The sequence below is a fragment of the Temnothorax nylanderi genome, unplaced genomic scaffold (genome assembly GCF_030848795.1).
Source record: "Temnothorax nylanderi isolate EJ_2023f unplaced genomic scaffold, tnyl_v1.0 TNYL_tig0179_pilon, whole genome shotgun sequence".
Classification (NCBI taxonomy): Eukaryota; Metazoa; Arthropoda; class Insecta; order Hymenoptera; family Formicidae; genus Temnothorax; species Temnothorax nylanderi.
Window position 1 is genome coordinate 163,644 of NW_027249241.1, and position 12,443 is coordinate 176,086.

Here is a 12,443-nt window from a genome sequence, read left to right on the forward strand (position 1 = left end):
TTATAAGTAAAAATATATATATATGTGTAAAGTGTTATACTATGTTAGGCTCCCTCGTGGAGCCTAAAATAGGCTTTCCATCCTCCAGAGGTTAAAAATATATACTTATTTTACAAAACAATGTAAAAATCAGTTCTATATACAGTGAATTTAATTGCTTATATGGTTTATAAATATTTTTCTACTTATTATTTTTTGTAAAAATATTAAGTCTAACATTACCAATGCAACGTAGTCAATGCAAATAATTAAATGTAGATAATTATTGTAACAAAATCAACGATTTATTTATATTTTCCAAGTTGTCGAGTTAATTTTTTATAAATTTTAAACGGAGACAATTTCTTTTCGATGAGATTGATGTTCCGGTCGACTAGACTCTCCATTCAACCGGAATACGAATGCCATTTTCCTCAAGGTGTGCCTATACCTGTCTCCAACTCTCCACTACTGCCCTATTTGAGAATTTGTCTTGGTCTTATTGAATAAGATTAGACGATTAGATTTGTTGTTATACGTCATACGACATTCGTTAAATACGCGCGACGAAATTAAATTGACCACCATTAGCCACAACCCAGTCAATTAAACTGCATTTTCAACAGGTGTTTTCCACCTTTCCTCAAGTTACATTTCTTACACCGTCCCTTTATAACAGGTAGTTCTATTGGTTCGAGATACCGATACCGATACCGGTCTTTGGATTTCTTCGTCTTTCACGGTGCGTCTTTCAGGTGCAACTTGATTGAGTGATTGAGAGCGGGGCCTCGCCTCGCGCCTCGCGTCACTCGCCGTGACTCGCGCGTGCATTAATATACATGTAAATTATATATCTATTGTCCGACGATACCCAGGTAGGTGCACCTGTTGGCGTTATTTCATTTTCGTTCAAAATTTGAAAGTTTGGAGAGACGAGAAGATGTTTGCAAAGATGATGGACGAATTCGCCGCGGTCGTGGTCAGTCGTGGTGGTCGTGGTCTCGAATACGATTGAATACGATCCTGAGGCATCGCGTGCATCGCGGCGAAGATTGCCGATTCGAGTGGGCCCGAGCGCCATGTTGGTCTCGTGTCTGGTATCTGGTGGCGTTGGACCAATGGCACGTCGCGTTGCGGCCGCGGACGCGGCGCGGCGCGGCGCACCTCGGCCAACCTCGGCACCTGGGACCTGGGACAGGTAAGTGAGGTAAGGGTAAGGACGGTGCGCGGTGCGCGGTGCGTCGTGGATTACGACTTACAGCTTACAGTCGGAAAACGGAAAGTCGGATTAGTCGCCGGAGTATTCGCGGTCGAGCATGTTCGGGTCGTAGCTCCGCCGCGCCGCTCGTTTCTCTGTCGCCTCGGGACCGAGTGCCTCCCTCTCCCCGGCCCTCTGCCCTCTGCCTGTCACCGTCTCTTCGAGTGTGCGCGCGCGTGCGGTGCGTTGTGAAAAATTTGTAAATAAGGTAAGCGATCCCGTTTGTCGCGCTCGCGCGCCTACGAGACGTCGGTCTCGTGCGTCCTCACCTCGACCGATCGACACGAATCTCACGTCGACACGTCGACGAGAGAGAGAGAGAGAGAGATAGAGAGAGAGACGATACTCCGGAAATTGTGCGAGGGAACGCGATCGCGAGGCCCGAGGCCGTCGTAAGTCGTAACGCTCGAAGCAGCACCGTTGCAGCGCCGACGCCGCCGCCGAGGCGAATCGCCCGGTCGCGCCGCGCACACCTGTTGCCGTCCTCCGTCCTCCGTCCTCCGCAACGTGCATGGCCGCGTCAGCGTTGCGTGCCTGGCCAGCCTGGCACTCCTGGCAAGCCTGCGTTGGCATGCGACGAGGCGACAAGGCGACGAGAAGACGCACGGCAGAGTCGGCAGATAAAAATCGTGCTGACGAAAGGCGCTCGCACTCTGCTCCGCTCCCGCTCCCGCTCCCGTTCCCACACCGCTGCATACGCGCTGGATGAGCTGGATCACTCGCTCGCGTTGCATTTTAACTCCGGATCACGTCATCGACGTGAATCGAAATTCGTAGTATTAGCCAGTGCCCAGTACTACGCAATGCAATGGGAGGTGTACCAACAAAACCAAAGAATAAGGGAGCAAAGTTGAAACTCATTCTCTCGGGTCGCATCTCAAGTCCGAATCGCGTCATTCAAGTTCGCAAAGTTATACGAGTATCGCAACGGGAGATGTACAAACGAAACTGAACAAGGACGCAAGATTTTCGCACGCCCGCGCCGGCGCATTTTAATTCTGAATTCACTAACGCGAAATTTGTAGCACAAAATTTGTAGACCCGGAGATATTCAAATACCTACTAAAAAAAGAAAGATAATATCAATCCCACACCCCCTCACCTCCTTTTGCTCGCTAGAGTGGAGTAGCGTTTTAAAACTCGCGAATCTCTCTATCTAACCCTAAGTTGCATATAAATATTCCACAAAGCTAAAAAGGCCGAGAAAATTTGCCAGCTTTAAATCACGTTTTAATTTCAAGTTTTTTGAAATTTTAGTTTCAAAAACAAGAAATTTGTATCACGTATCTTATATGAATGTAAGATTGTAAAAATGAAATTGAAGATGACAAAAAAATTAACGATTCGCCTACTATCGTATGATCGTATGAATCATAAATGTGAATCACAGATCACGTTTCGTTTTCTATATATCTATGTATGTAATACGCATCTCTCTTCAGTTGCATACATTTCAGGAAATAATTCGACATATATTTCTGTACTTACATCGAAGATCACCCGTGACGGGTAATTCTATCTGAATAGTAAAACTGCGCAAATAATTAGATACAATTACATTTCCGGTGACATTAAAACCAACTTCAGAATTGCCTGCGCGAGGCGCAATTAACTAATTAAGGATTCCTAATTGGACGGTACGGAGTCTTAATTGTCGGATAATTCATTGTATCTGGATTACGTCTTGATTTCTCTCGAGTCTCTATATCGCGGATCTTCACTAAAATATTAAAAAAAATCGTGGCATGCATTTGTATAACAGCTAAAACCATTACATTTTTATTAGTTTCTATTACCGATAGAAGCTTGACTATAAAATCGACAAGCAAATCAATAAAGTAATATCGTTTATTTCGCGAAATATTTATCAATACAATTGCAAGACGTTCAAAAGTTATAGTTTTCGTTGAATGTATAAATGAGACTTCTAAAGATATTCTCTCTTTCTCTCTCTTTCTCTCTCCAACCGCAAAAGTGAATCGTAAAATTCGTTATTCTTATTCTTTTGTACATGGCACGAATGTGACAGGAACAATAATGACACGTTATCTATATTGGGCGCGCGCGACATCGATCACGATAGCTTATAGCTATTGTAATGTCGATTCGCTAATTCTTATCGGGCTATCATTATCGTGATCTGATGATTCATCGATCGCCGACCTTTGATCATCCTCATTTGGTCTATCTCGCGATTGTAAAACGTGCAATCTCCATTCCCTTATCCGCGAACTCTATAAGCTTTTAATCAAATTCGAATCGCAGTTTCGTAACTCTATGTATCTATTATCTATAAATAACAGTTATATACAAGTAATAGCTAACTACGTACAACTCCAATTTAATTCTATATTATTCAAAATTAAACTTGAATGTAAAGGTACATCGCGGTAACCATACGCGTGAATATCCCATGAAGAGGAGTTACGCATAATTACATGTTTCAACACTCCTCCTATATATTCTTTATAGTTTATAGAATAGCCTCGTTTTTGTTACAGTCCCCTTCTTTATCTTGTTTTACAATATTTTATTTTATTTTATTTTCGTAAAAAAATACAGCTAATCCAAATCGTACGAAGTATTCCTCTTAAAATTAAAAGGTGGTCGTCGCGTTTGTCAAGATTAAGAAGCGGCAGTTACGCGCCCAGCAGCCCAGCAGCCCAGCATCTCGTAAAGAGAGATCGGTATCGGTAGTCCTCGGTATCGCGCGGTATCCGTAGCTCGGAGCCACACGAGAATCGTAATTCGTAATGTCGGCGCCTTTTCATTGAGCAGGCACAAGGCACAAGTCCAAGACGGACGTGTCTGTGTCTCGTATACAGTACTAGTCTCGTAAGGCGAGAAGAGCAATAAACATCTCCGAGTTGCCCGTTAGCTCTCGGCTCCCCGCCCGTGACATTTACGAGCTGCATTCCTATCGCGGCACGACTGTATTGTTCGTCTTTAATCGGTAATGGCGCGCATAATCGTTTTGTCGAGTTCTACTTATCTTGCTTATCTCCAAGACGCGAAAATGTACGTTATATTATTACGAAGATCGCGTGCATGCGTGATTATTTACGTTCGATCGGACACGCGTCATCGTCGTCGAGATCAAGCAAAAACCTCTAACAACCGACGAAGATAAATTTCAATTCAACTTGTACACCGCGGAGAAAATACGCCGCGCCGCGCCGCGCCGCGCCGCGCGCCGGCCGGCGAGAATATACTTAGCAATCCGATCAAACTTGTTCAAGTCGTTGTCGTCGTCGTCGCGTCTATAGCATCCCACTGTCGAACGACACCTGTAATTCACGCCTACGAAATGCCTACGTCATCTCCCACGTAAGACCAACGATGTCGTGACACGGATCACGAGTGCTCATTATTGATTATTATACTACGCATGGATCGATTCTCATCCTTTCGAATGCTGTCAATGCAGAATTTAGAATTTATCGAGTTTCTCGAAATATGACACGTTGTCGTTCTCATGTGTATATGTGTGCTTTAAATAATGGATTAAGATAAATATTCCGAGCAACTCTTATTTAACTGTCCTAAATTGATATCGCTGATAAATGATCAGCGGAGAGCATCGTAATGCAATATTTGAATATCCTCTTCGACGAGAATTAGTAAACAGAAATTAGTAATTATTCGTGTTTTAGTATTTTTCTAATATTATAACGGAAAATTAGAATGAGCCACAAAACCAAAACATTCCAATCGTATTATTCTTATTGATTCAGCGATACTATTTTAATTAATTGTAATGCAAAGTATTTTGTAACGTTTCTATCTTGATTTTGCGTGCATTTGCCTTCAATATTGACCTGCTTTCTCACTCTGGCATACGTATGGAAAATGTAGTTTCACGTAGCAGTAGTTTGTTGACCTCTTAGTACATCTGTGATTCCGTGACACACATTGTGAATATATTTATTGGCTTCGGGTTCATTGGTATAATTTTTCATACATTATTTGTCCGGATATATTTGTATCTTTTTTCTCTTTACATACCGATAATTTCAATACGATAATTTTATTATTATATACATAACTTATTTAAGACATTACATAAATCACTTTGCAAATATGTTAGTCAATACTTGCTAGGCAGTTTTGGCGAATCGTTTCGCCAAAGCGCAAATTACCGATATCGATATCGATATTTCCATTTTTATTACACCTGTTAGAATAGCGCGAAATAAGAACGTAGCTACTTATCTCTTGACTAACGTCTAGTTGAGTCAAGTCAATTTTTCGCAACGTTGAAACCTCTAACAATAAGTATGCATTTGGTATCATCAGCGCAGTGCATTCCTCGTGAAATTGTTCGCGAAATCGTAAACGTAAAGTTTTTACGTTTCTGTAGACGTCAAATTGCACTGTGAGAGAAAGAGAGAGACAGGTATCGTCAAGTGCGAGTTATATTACGCTTGCCATTGTGAAATCGCCTTAAATGCATTTTTTATAATCTCTGGTTCCTTTCTTCGCATCTCTTTTTCCACCTGCGGGCTCCGTTATTTGGAAAACGTCATTACACGCGCTCGGCATACGGGCATCGCATTCCATACGAATGTTTTTCCGAAGGATCGTTTATACGTGTGAACGAGTCCTTTTGATGTTGACGCGATGAGAGACTCTCCTCGCGCGATCGCGCCGCGATTAGACGTACTTACTACCTACCTACGTTCGAGCACTTTGAGCGAAAGGTAATTCTCTATCGTCTGCGAATTCTGACAGCTTTGACAAATCGTGATTCCGAAACGCTGAAAATCTGTACGATTATCAGAGTACACGTGTAAAAATCAATACATGTATCTTCTCTGATTATATATCGATGTATAATTTGTAAATTATTAGATATTATATGTTAACCCACACAAGATAAACATGTTATATGTTAACATTATTATATTTTACACACTGTGATTTAGACATTAATCACATTATTTTCCTATAGCTAGTGCTCTTAATAATTATAGAACATTTGACATTTGACACGGTTATTTACTCTGATGGGTAAAATTATTAGAATCGCGGTTATATACTTAGAATCGGTCGATCGCGCCAACAAGTACGAGATTTCTACTACAAGTTCATTAAACTTCAGCTCGCACCTTTATCCGATTAAATACGATGAGAGAATTAGCGTAAAGCATATACAATTAAAATTAATATTCTTTTGATCTCGGGATGTAATTATCTCGAGTGATCTCTCGAATCGATGGAATTAAGCGTACCATGTCGTACAAATTAGATTCATTCGATAAACAGATGATCGAGCGCAAGAATGAAATTGATCCTTAGCGATTAATCAACGAACCGAGCAGTCGAGTGAAAAGTTGATTCGCGCCGCGCCGCGCCGCGCCGCGCCGCGCGCGATTCGGTCCATTCACTACAAAACTCGTTCGCGACAAGACGCGAACAGATCGCCGTTGGTATGCGCGAGGTGCATTGGTAACTTTCTTTCTACTTTTCCATCGCTCATATAGACGTTCACGTCCGCAATGTAGATATTTACTATTTACTTTCGACGTGTCTTACCGGCATGCACTGCCACGCCGCGGCCGCGCCGGCGCGGCGTGCTGATCTTACGGATGTATGTATGAGAGTGGAACGACTAAAGTTTCATTTAGCTCCATGTGGAAATATCGTTTACGCAAGGTTATTCTCCCACCAGGTCGACGTGCCTTTATCAAAATATTTCTTTTTTTCCAAGAAAGACAGTACCTCAAGTACCTGTTACCTGTTCCTAGAACATTAAACACATGTTTAAACAAACAAATGTAAATAAGCGATAATCGATTGTAACTGAAAAATATTGGCGTTATATCGAATTGTTTCTGTAAATTATTGTAATTGATTGCGTATGACTTATTACCACTGAAAATTTTCCACGTTTACTACGATTTGCATGTGCATCCCACATGCGTCTCATATATGTATAAAGTTAATATCTTGACAAACATTATTAAGTAATAATTGCGAAACGTTCAGGGAGGATGGCATGATATTCGCATACGATTGCTTTGTATTTGTACCGTAATAATCGCGATATTAACATTCTATAAAATGATTATATAATAGTAATTGTGTTGAAAAAATGATAAAATTGTACGTGTATTTAGAAAAGTTTACGAATTGTTGCGTATGACGAAATGCAATTTCAATAATGACGATACATAAGAATCGTAAATATTCATCAACGGTATATCAACGTTGACTGAATGCTACGGTAACATGCGATATTCGTCGCGTCAACGGTTACATGCAGCTACAGCTACGTGTAGCCGTGTACCGATGCCGATGCCTATGCCTTTTCCACGTTTTCTGCGATTTGCATACACGTCTGTGCCTACTGGCCTGTAAAATCGCCGCGCGGCTGTGTGCCCCAATAATATATTTAAAAAATAAAAATGACCAACGCGATAATATCACTCGGTCGCGGCACGCGAGTTCCGATCACGCATAAACGAAATTGCTGGATAAATGCAAAGGAGAGGATTGGTATACGTGCGCGGACATAAAGATGCCGTTATAATTTTGACGAGTTGAAAGTGGACCTTACGCCGATAATTTTTGCATATTTATTAACCGACTCTGTCAATATGTATATTATAATAATTATTGTAATTAAGTATAGCATATATTAGAATATTATATATAGACAATATTGTACATGTTACGTATGTAATCTGTAAAAGGAAAACAGAGAAAGAAACATTGACAATTACTTATTTACGAGAACAATAGTATGGCGTGAAAACGTTTGCGCAATATGTCAAAATTTTAAGAATTAACTCTCCGATATTTTCGTTTCGTGCCAATTTTAATTCGTCGTTAATTTATTGAAGAAACGCATAGAGAGACTTATTGTAAGAGGGACAAGAAAAGAGCGATAGAGACGGCGAATCATAATCGAGACATTCTCCTGGATTACGTTTTCTCGAGCGCGCGATGCAACCCGCGCACGTGCATGGTGCATCCAGACATAATTGCGGCTCGTGCTGCATTCCCGAGGTGCATTGCCGATTCTTGAGGTGCGCCGTGACTTCGAGAAACCTCAATTCCATAAAAGAGCGGCATATGCGAGGTAACGTCTTCGGCACGATCAATTTGTCTACGTCACGGGAATATTACACCGGAGAAGCGGAAGGATATAAAGTAAAAAAAAACTCGCTTTTCTTTGGATTTTGGAAGAAAAGAACAGAATTAACAAATAAATAATATAAAAATTATTTGGACTCTTTAGAATCGAACTTATTCTACAACTTACACACTTACAGAATTGGAACTTGGAGTTTAATTCATTGCAATTATAACGATGTTTGAACTTATTTTTTTTCTGTTTCTCACAATCACATACGCGGTAACTGCTTGTTACCTAGACGGACCATTAAATAAAAATGGAATGACGTAACGGAGAAAGGGCTGAGGATGCAAACGGTACGTTTTTCCGAGATTAGTCGTGTCGTCGTTTAATTTAAAGGCTCTTGACACAACGTATCGTGTCGCGCCGACTCTTATCTATCGGGTTTTGCATTGAGCACGAATGCCGCGGAAAATATGAAATTTATGCCTTCGTTAACGGAACGTTCGTATACGTGGATCGTAAAATGTGCATCGTAAAATGTGCATCATCTCGATTTATCATCGCGCTCGCGCTCGCGCACACGAGCAACAAAATACTTGCTCGCATTCCCTTCCGTCGCCAGTGCGTGGAACATCTCGACCATGTCCAAGGTTGTTAACCCATTGGCATAGGCGAAAATTACGTTTAGAGTTTTCCACTTTGTACGGTTTGTAAGGAGTAAAAATAGAACATTGCGAAAACTCTTACGAATTATCAAGATATTTTATTTTCCACGATACATAAATATATCGAACAAGTAAAATTCACGTTCTTTATTTTTCGAGATTTGTAATTAAAGCGAAAAAAACTCACATATGCGCATAAAAATTTGCAGAAATCAAAGGAATGTCATAAAAAAGCGAGCAAGCGAGAAAGAAAGAGAGAGAGAGAAAGAGAGAGAGAGATGATTTGCATAAAATCAATTTGTATATTTGTCTGCTCCTACAATACGATTGGACGCAAAATTTAGTGGTTCCAAGGTTAAACCGTTCGTAGGTGTCAAGTACAATTCAAGGTAGCGAATCCACGATACGACGCATTCCACGATTAAATTTTTCTGCACGTGAGGTGTGTCCGTATCCATAAATAATTACGTTTGAGACTTGTCGCAAAGTACGTTTACGCATATGTACATATTCATAATAGACTTATACTCTTTATTCTTTTTCCGCACTTTGGACGTCTAGGTGCATCTCTTCGGTGACGTAAAAAAATGGTATTCTCAATGAGAACTTGGATGTGTGTTGTAATATCCTTTTCGTATGCTAACATTCCGCGCTGATACAAAATTTGCATAATCCAATCTTTACAAAGTTTTACAAAGTGATATCTCTCAGAGATACTTGGGATACGCATTCTTCTACACGCATTTTATGTTCATTTCTCGAGATTACATTTGCATATGCCGATTCGCGTTCATTTCTCGAGATTGGAAGAAGAATTATTAAATCCAACTCTCATTAGAGCAATAAATTGTGTTCCTATTTATATATAAAGTTGAGAAAAATATCTCCAATGTATACAATTATTTTCGATTCTAATAACTCGGTAGTTTTTGTTGACGTCATTCTGTACATCTGATATATCGTCAGGAAATATTGATTCCGTGAAGAGAGGGATTCTCGGTTATATGTTAAAATCTAGAATTCAGAGCGTTGATGAGGAATTCCTGGTATGCAGGATCGAAACGCATTGGTAACTTGGGTCTCGTGGAGAGGCATACACACCGAAGCCCACTCACCTTCTTTCCTTTTCCCTTCCCTTTTTGCCGTGACTGCTGTGTGTTAGGCCTCCGTCGAGATCCTTAGGCCAGCATTAGAACCGCGTTGCGAACAGGAATTCTTTCACGTCGAGTCGTAGCTACCTACAGTCTACAGACTCTACAGTGCGTGAGAACCTCGCCGGCAAAATAGTTATATTTAATATCTCATACGATATCCGTAATTTTATTTCCTCATTTTTACAATTCCCGTTCCGCTAGATTGCTAGATTAATATTATTTCTTTTTTTAATTTAAACTTATACTAGAAACAAGGAAATAAACTTAAAATATATGACTAAATATATAAAAAATAATAAAATGTGTATATGTACAGATACATGAACGTGATAGAATTGAGAAAGCCGTAATGATTTTAGGCTTTAAAATAACTCTATGCTTATAAAATATAGCATAGAGTTTTAGCCTGGAGAAAAATGACGTAAAGAAAATCTTAGCGATAAGCTGAAAATTAAAAAGGTTAAAGTAGATGGTGTATTTTATTAAACTTTCTCTCAAGAATAAGTCGGCCACCAACCAAATTGACCAAAGAATCTACGGAAAGAAAGTGCAATAGTATAATACACAAAATTTGAGACTCTCTATATACAATTATTATTATAACTCGTCAAGCAGGACTTTGCGACTTTTTTCTCATTAGTGATAACTGCAGTCAGGATAGTAGTGTAATTAAAAAAAAAACAATAATCCTTTTTGTTACATGTAAATATACAAGTTGCATTCCCACCGATGCGATATGACGATTCCAAACGTCAATTTTTCTCAGATCACGTATCGCAATACTATCAATCAATCGACTTGATGTGTGATAATTCTGTGATCCAAATTCGCTAGCACATAAAATTATACGTATTTGTAATGAAACGACAGCCTAGACCGCGAATGCCAGTAAAAGAGGCAACCATATTTCTCTCTCTCTCTCTCTCTCTCTCTCTCTCTTTTGCCCTCTCCTTCCCTCATTAGAACGTATGAAGTGTTGCATAAAATATTATTGTGATAATTTATCTGATATTATTCCACTCGCCGGATATTAAATCGAACAATGTATAGAATAATCATGAATCGTTCCGAAATTCAAAATACTCGAAATAATCGAAACGTGCATGTAAGCGCTCTGATAAGCGCTCCGATTATTAATTTATATCTTTCATCCTGTGATCGTTCATTACTTTATATAACGATATATTATTTATGTAAGAAATGTTTAATAATTTTTAACATACTGTAAGCATTTTTTAATTACGTCACATAGTTACACGAGTTATTTGATGTAAAGAATAGTCTAGCCCATATTAACAGCGCTACTTACTTGTCATTGTGCGAAATGACAACCGATTGACGTGCCTGTCATATAACAATGCTTTCTTTCCGTTCTCACGGTATCTAATCCCATCGTGAATTGCAAAATTGCTTCCGAACAACCTGTCGACGTCGGTGAAAGCGAATCAAAATTATTTATCGTTTAACAAGTATCTCCTTATTACTCATTCTTACGTGCCGAATAGATTTACGTTTAGCGGCCGACTTAGCTGCCGAATCATTAAAGAATCGCGAGCGAAAATTTCGAAGCGAAACGCCTGACCGCTCGCGCTCGCGCGATTAGAAGCGCTTGTTTGCACTTTCGAAACTATAAACGGGCGCAGTCAACTAAACAATTAAACCACAATTTAATGACTCGAAGAATGCTTGTCCCAATAGAGACCAAGATCCATACAAGTAGAAGAAGAGAAACTTGAAGAAAAATTTCTGCAGATTTCTCGCTGTTCCTAAAATATTACCATTCACATATTCACGTAACACACGTTGTGTGGGGGAGAGGGTAGTCATAATTTTTTATTATAAATCACAATTTTTTATATAAATCACAATTACTTTTATTTTATTTTAATTGTGATTAGTTTATCATATTTGTAGATATACCAATGTCGTAGCAAGTTATTTTTCGGAAAACTTGCAAAGTTTTATAAGTATTTTTGTTTGGAGATTTCTTTGCGTATAAACTGAATCGCATAATATCGCAGGAAATGCATAATTTTTTTTCACCAACGAGATATTACATTCACGTAAACTCGTTAATGTGACGTAGCGTTATGAAAGAACGATCAGTCGTCATGTATATAGTTACGCAAATGCGATTGACAACTCGCAGTTGCTGAAGGTATTTACGGGACTCATTGAACATATTTACATCTACGTATATAATATCATAAGACTCGTCTAGTATTAAAGAAAATTAACAGAATACTTGTAAAAATCTTGATTTAACACCGATGCAATAACAAAATACACGTCAAAATCAAGAA

General features: G+C 39.4%; 1 protein-coding gene and 1 long non-coding RNA gene across 5 annotated transcripts in view; one reads left to right on the forward strand and one right to left on the reverse strand.

Annotated features, from left to right (window-relative positions):
* Positions 1-1,373, reverse strand: LOC139778336 (uncharacterized). The gene is made up of 2 exons (XR_011719545.1): positions 1,239-1,373; positions 1-1,168 (listed from the first exon to the last, which is right to left on the reverse strand). It is a non-coding gene; the product is annotated as an uncharacterized lncRNA (long non-coding RNA).
* LOC139778331 (epidermal growth factor receptor kinase substrate 8) overlaps positions 1,098-12,443 on the forward strand; it is a 23,274-nt gene continuing 11,928 nt past the window's right edge. Inside the window, exon 1 of one of the 4 annotated variants that reach the window (XM_071716225.1) lies at positions 1,098-1,186. The gene's annotated coding sequence lies outside the window, so the exon portion shown is untranslated. Of the gene's footprint in view, positions 1,187-1,270; positions 1,446-12,443 lie in introns of those variants that run through there. The other 3 variants (XM_071716224.1, XM_071716226.1, XM_071716223.1) reach the window with 3 other exon arrangements.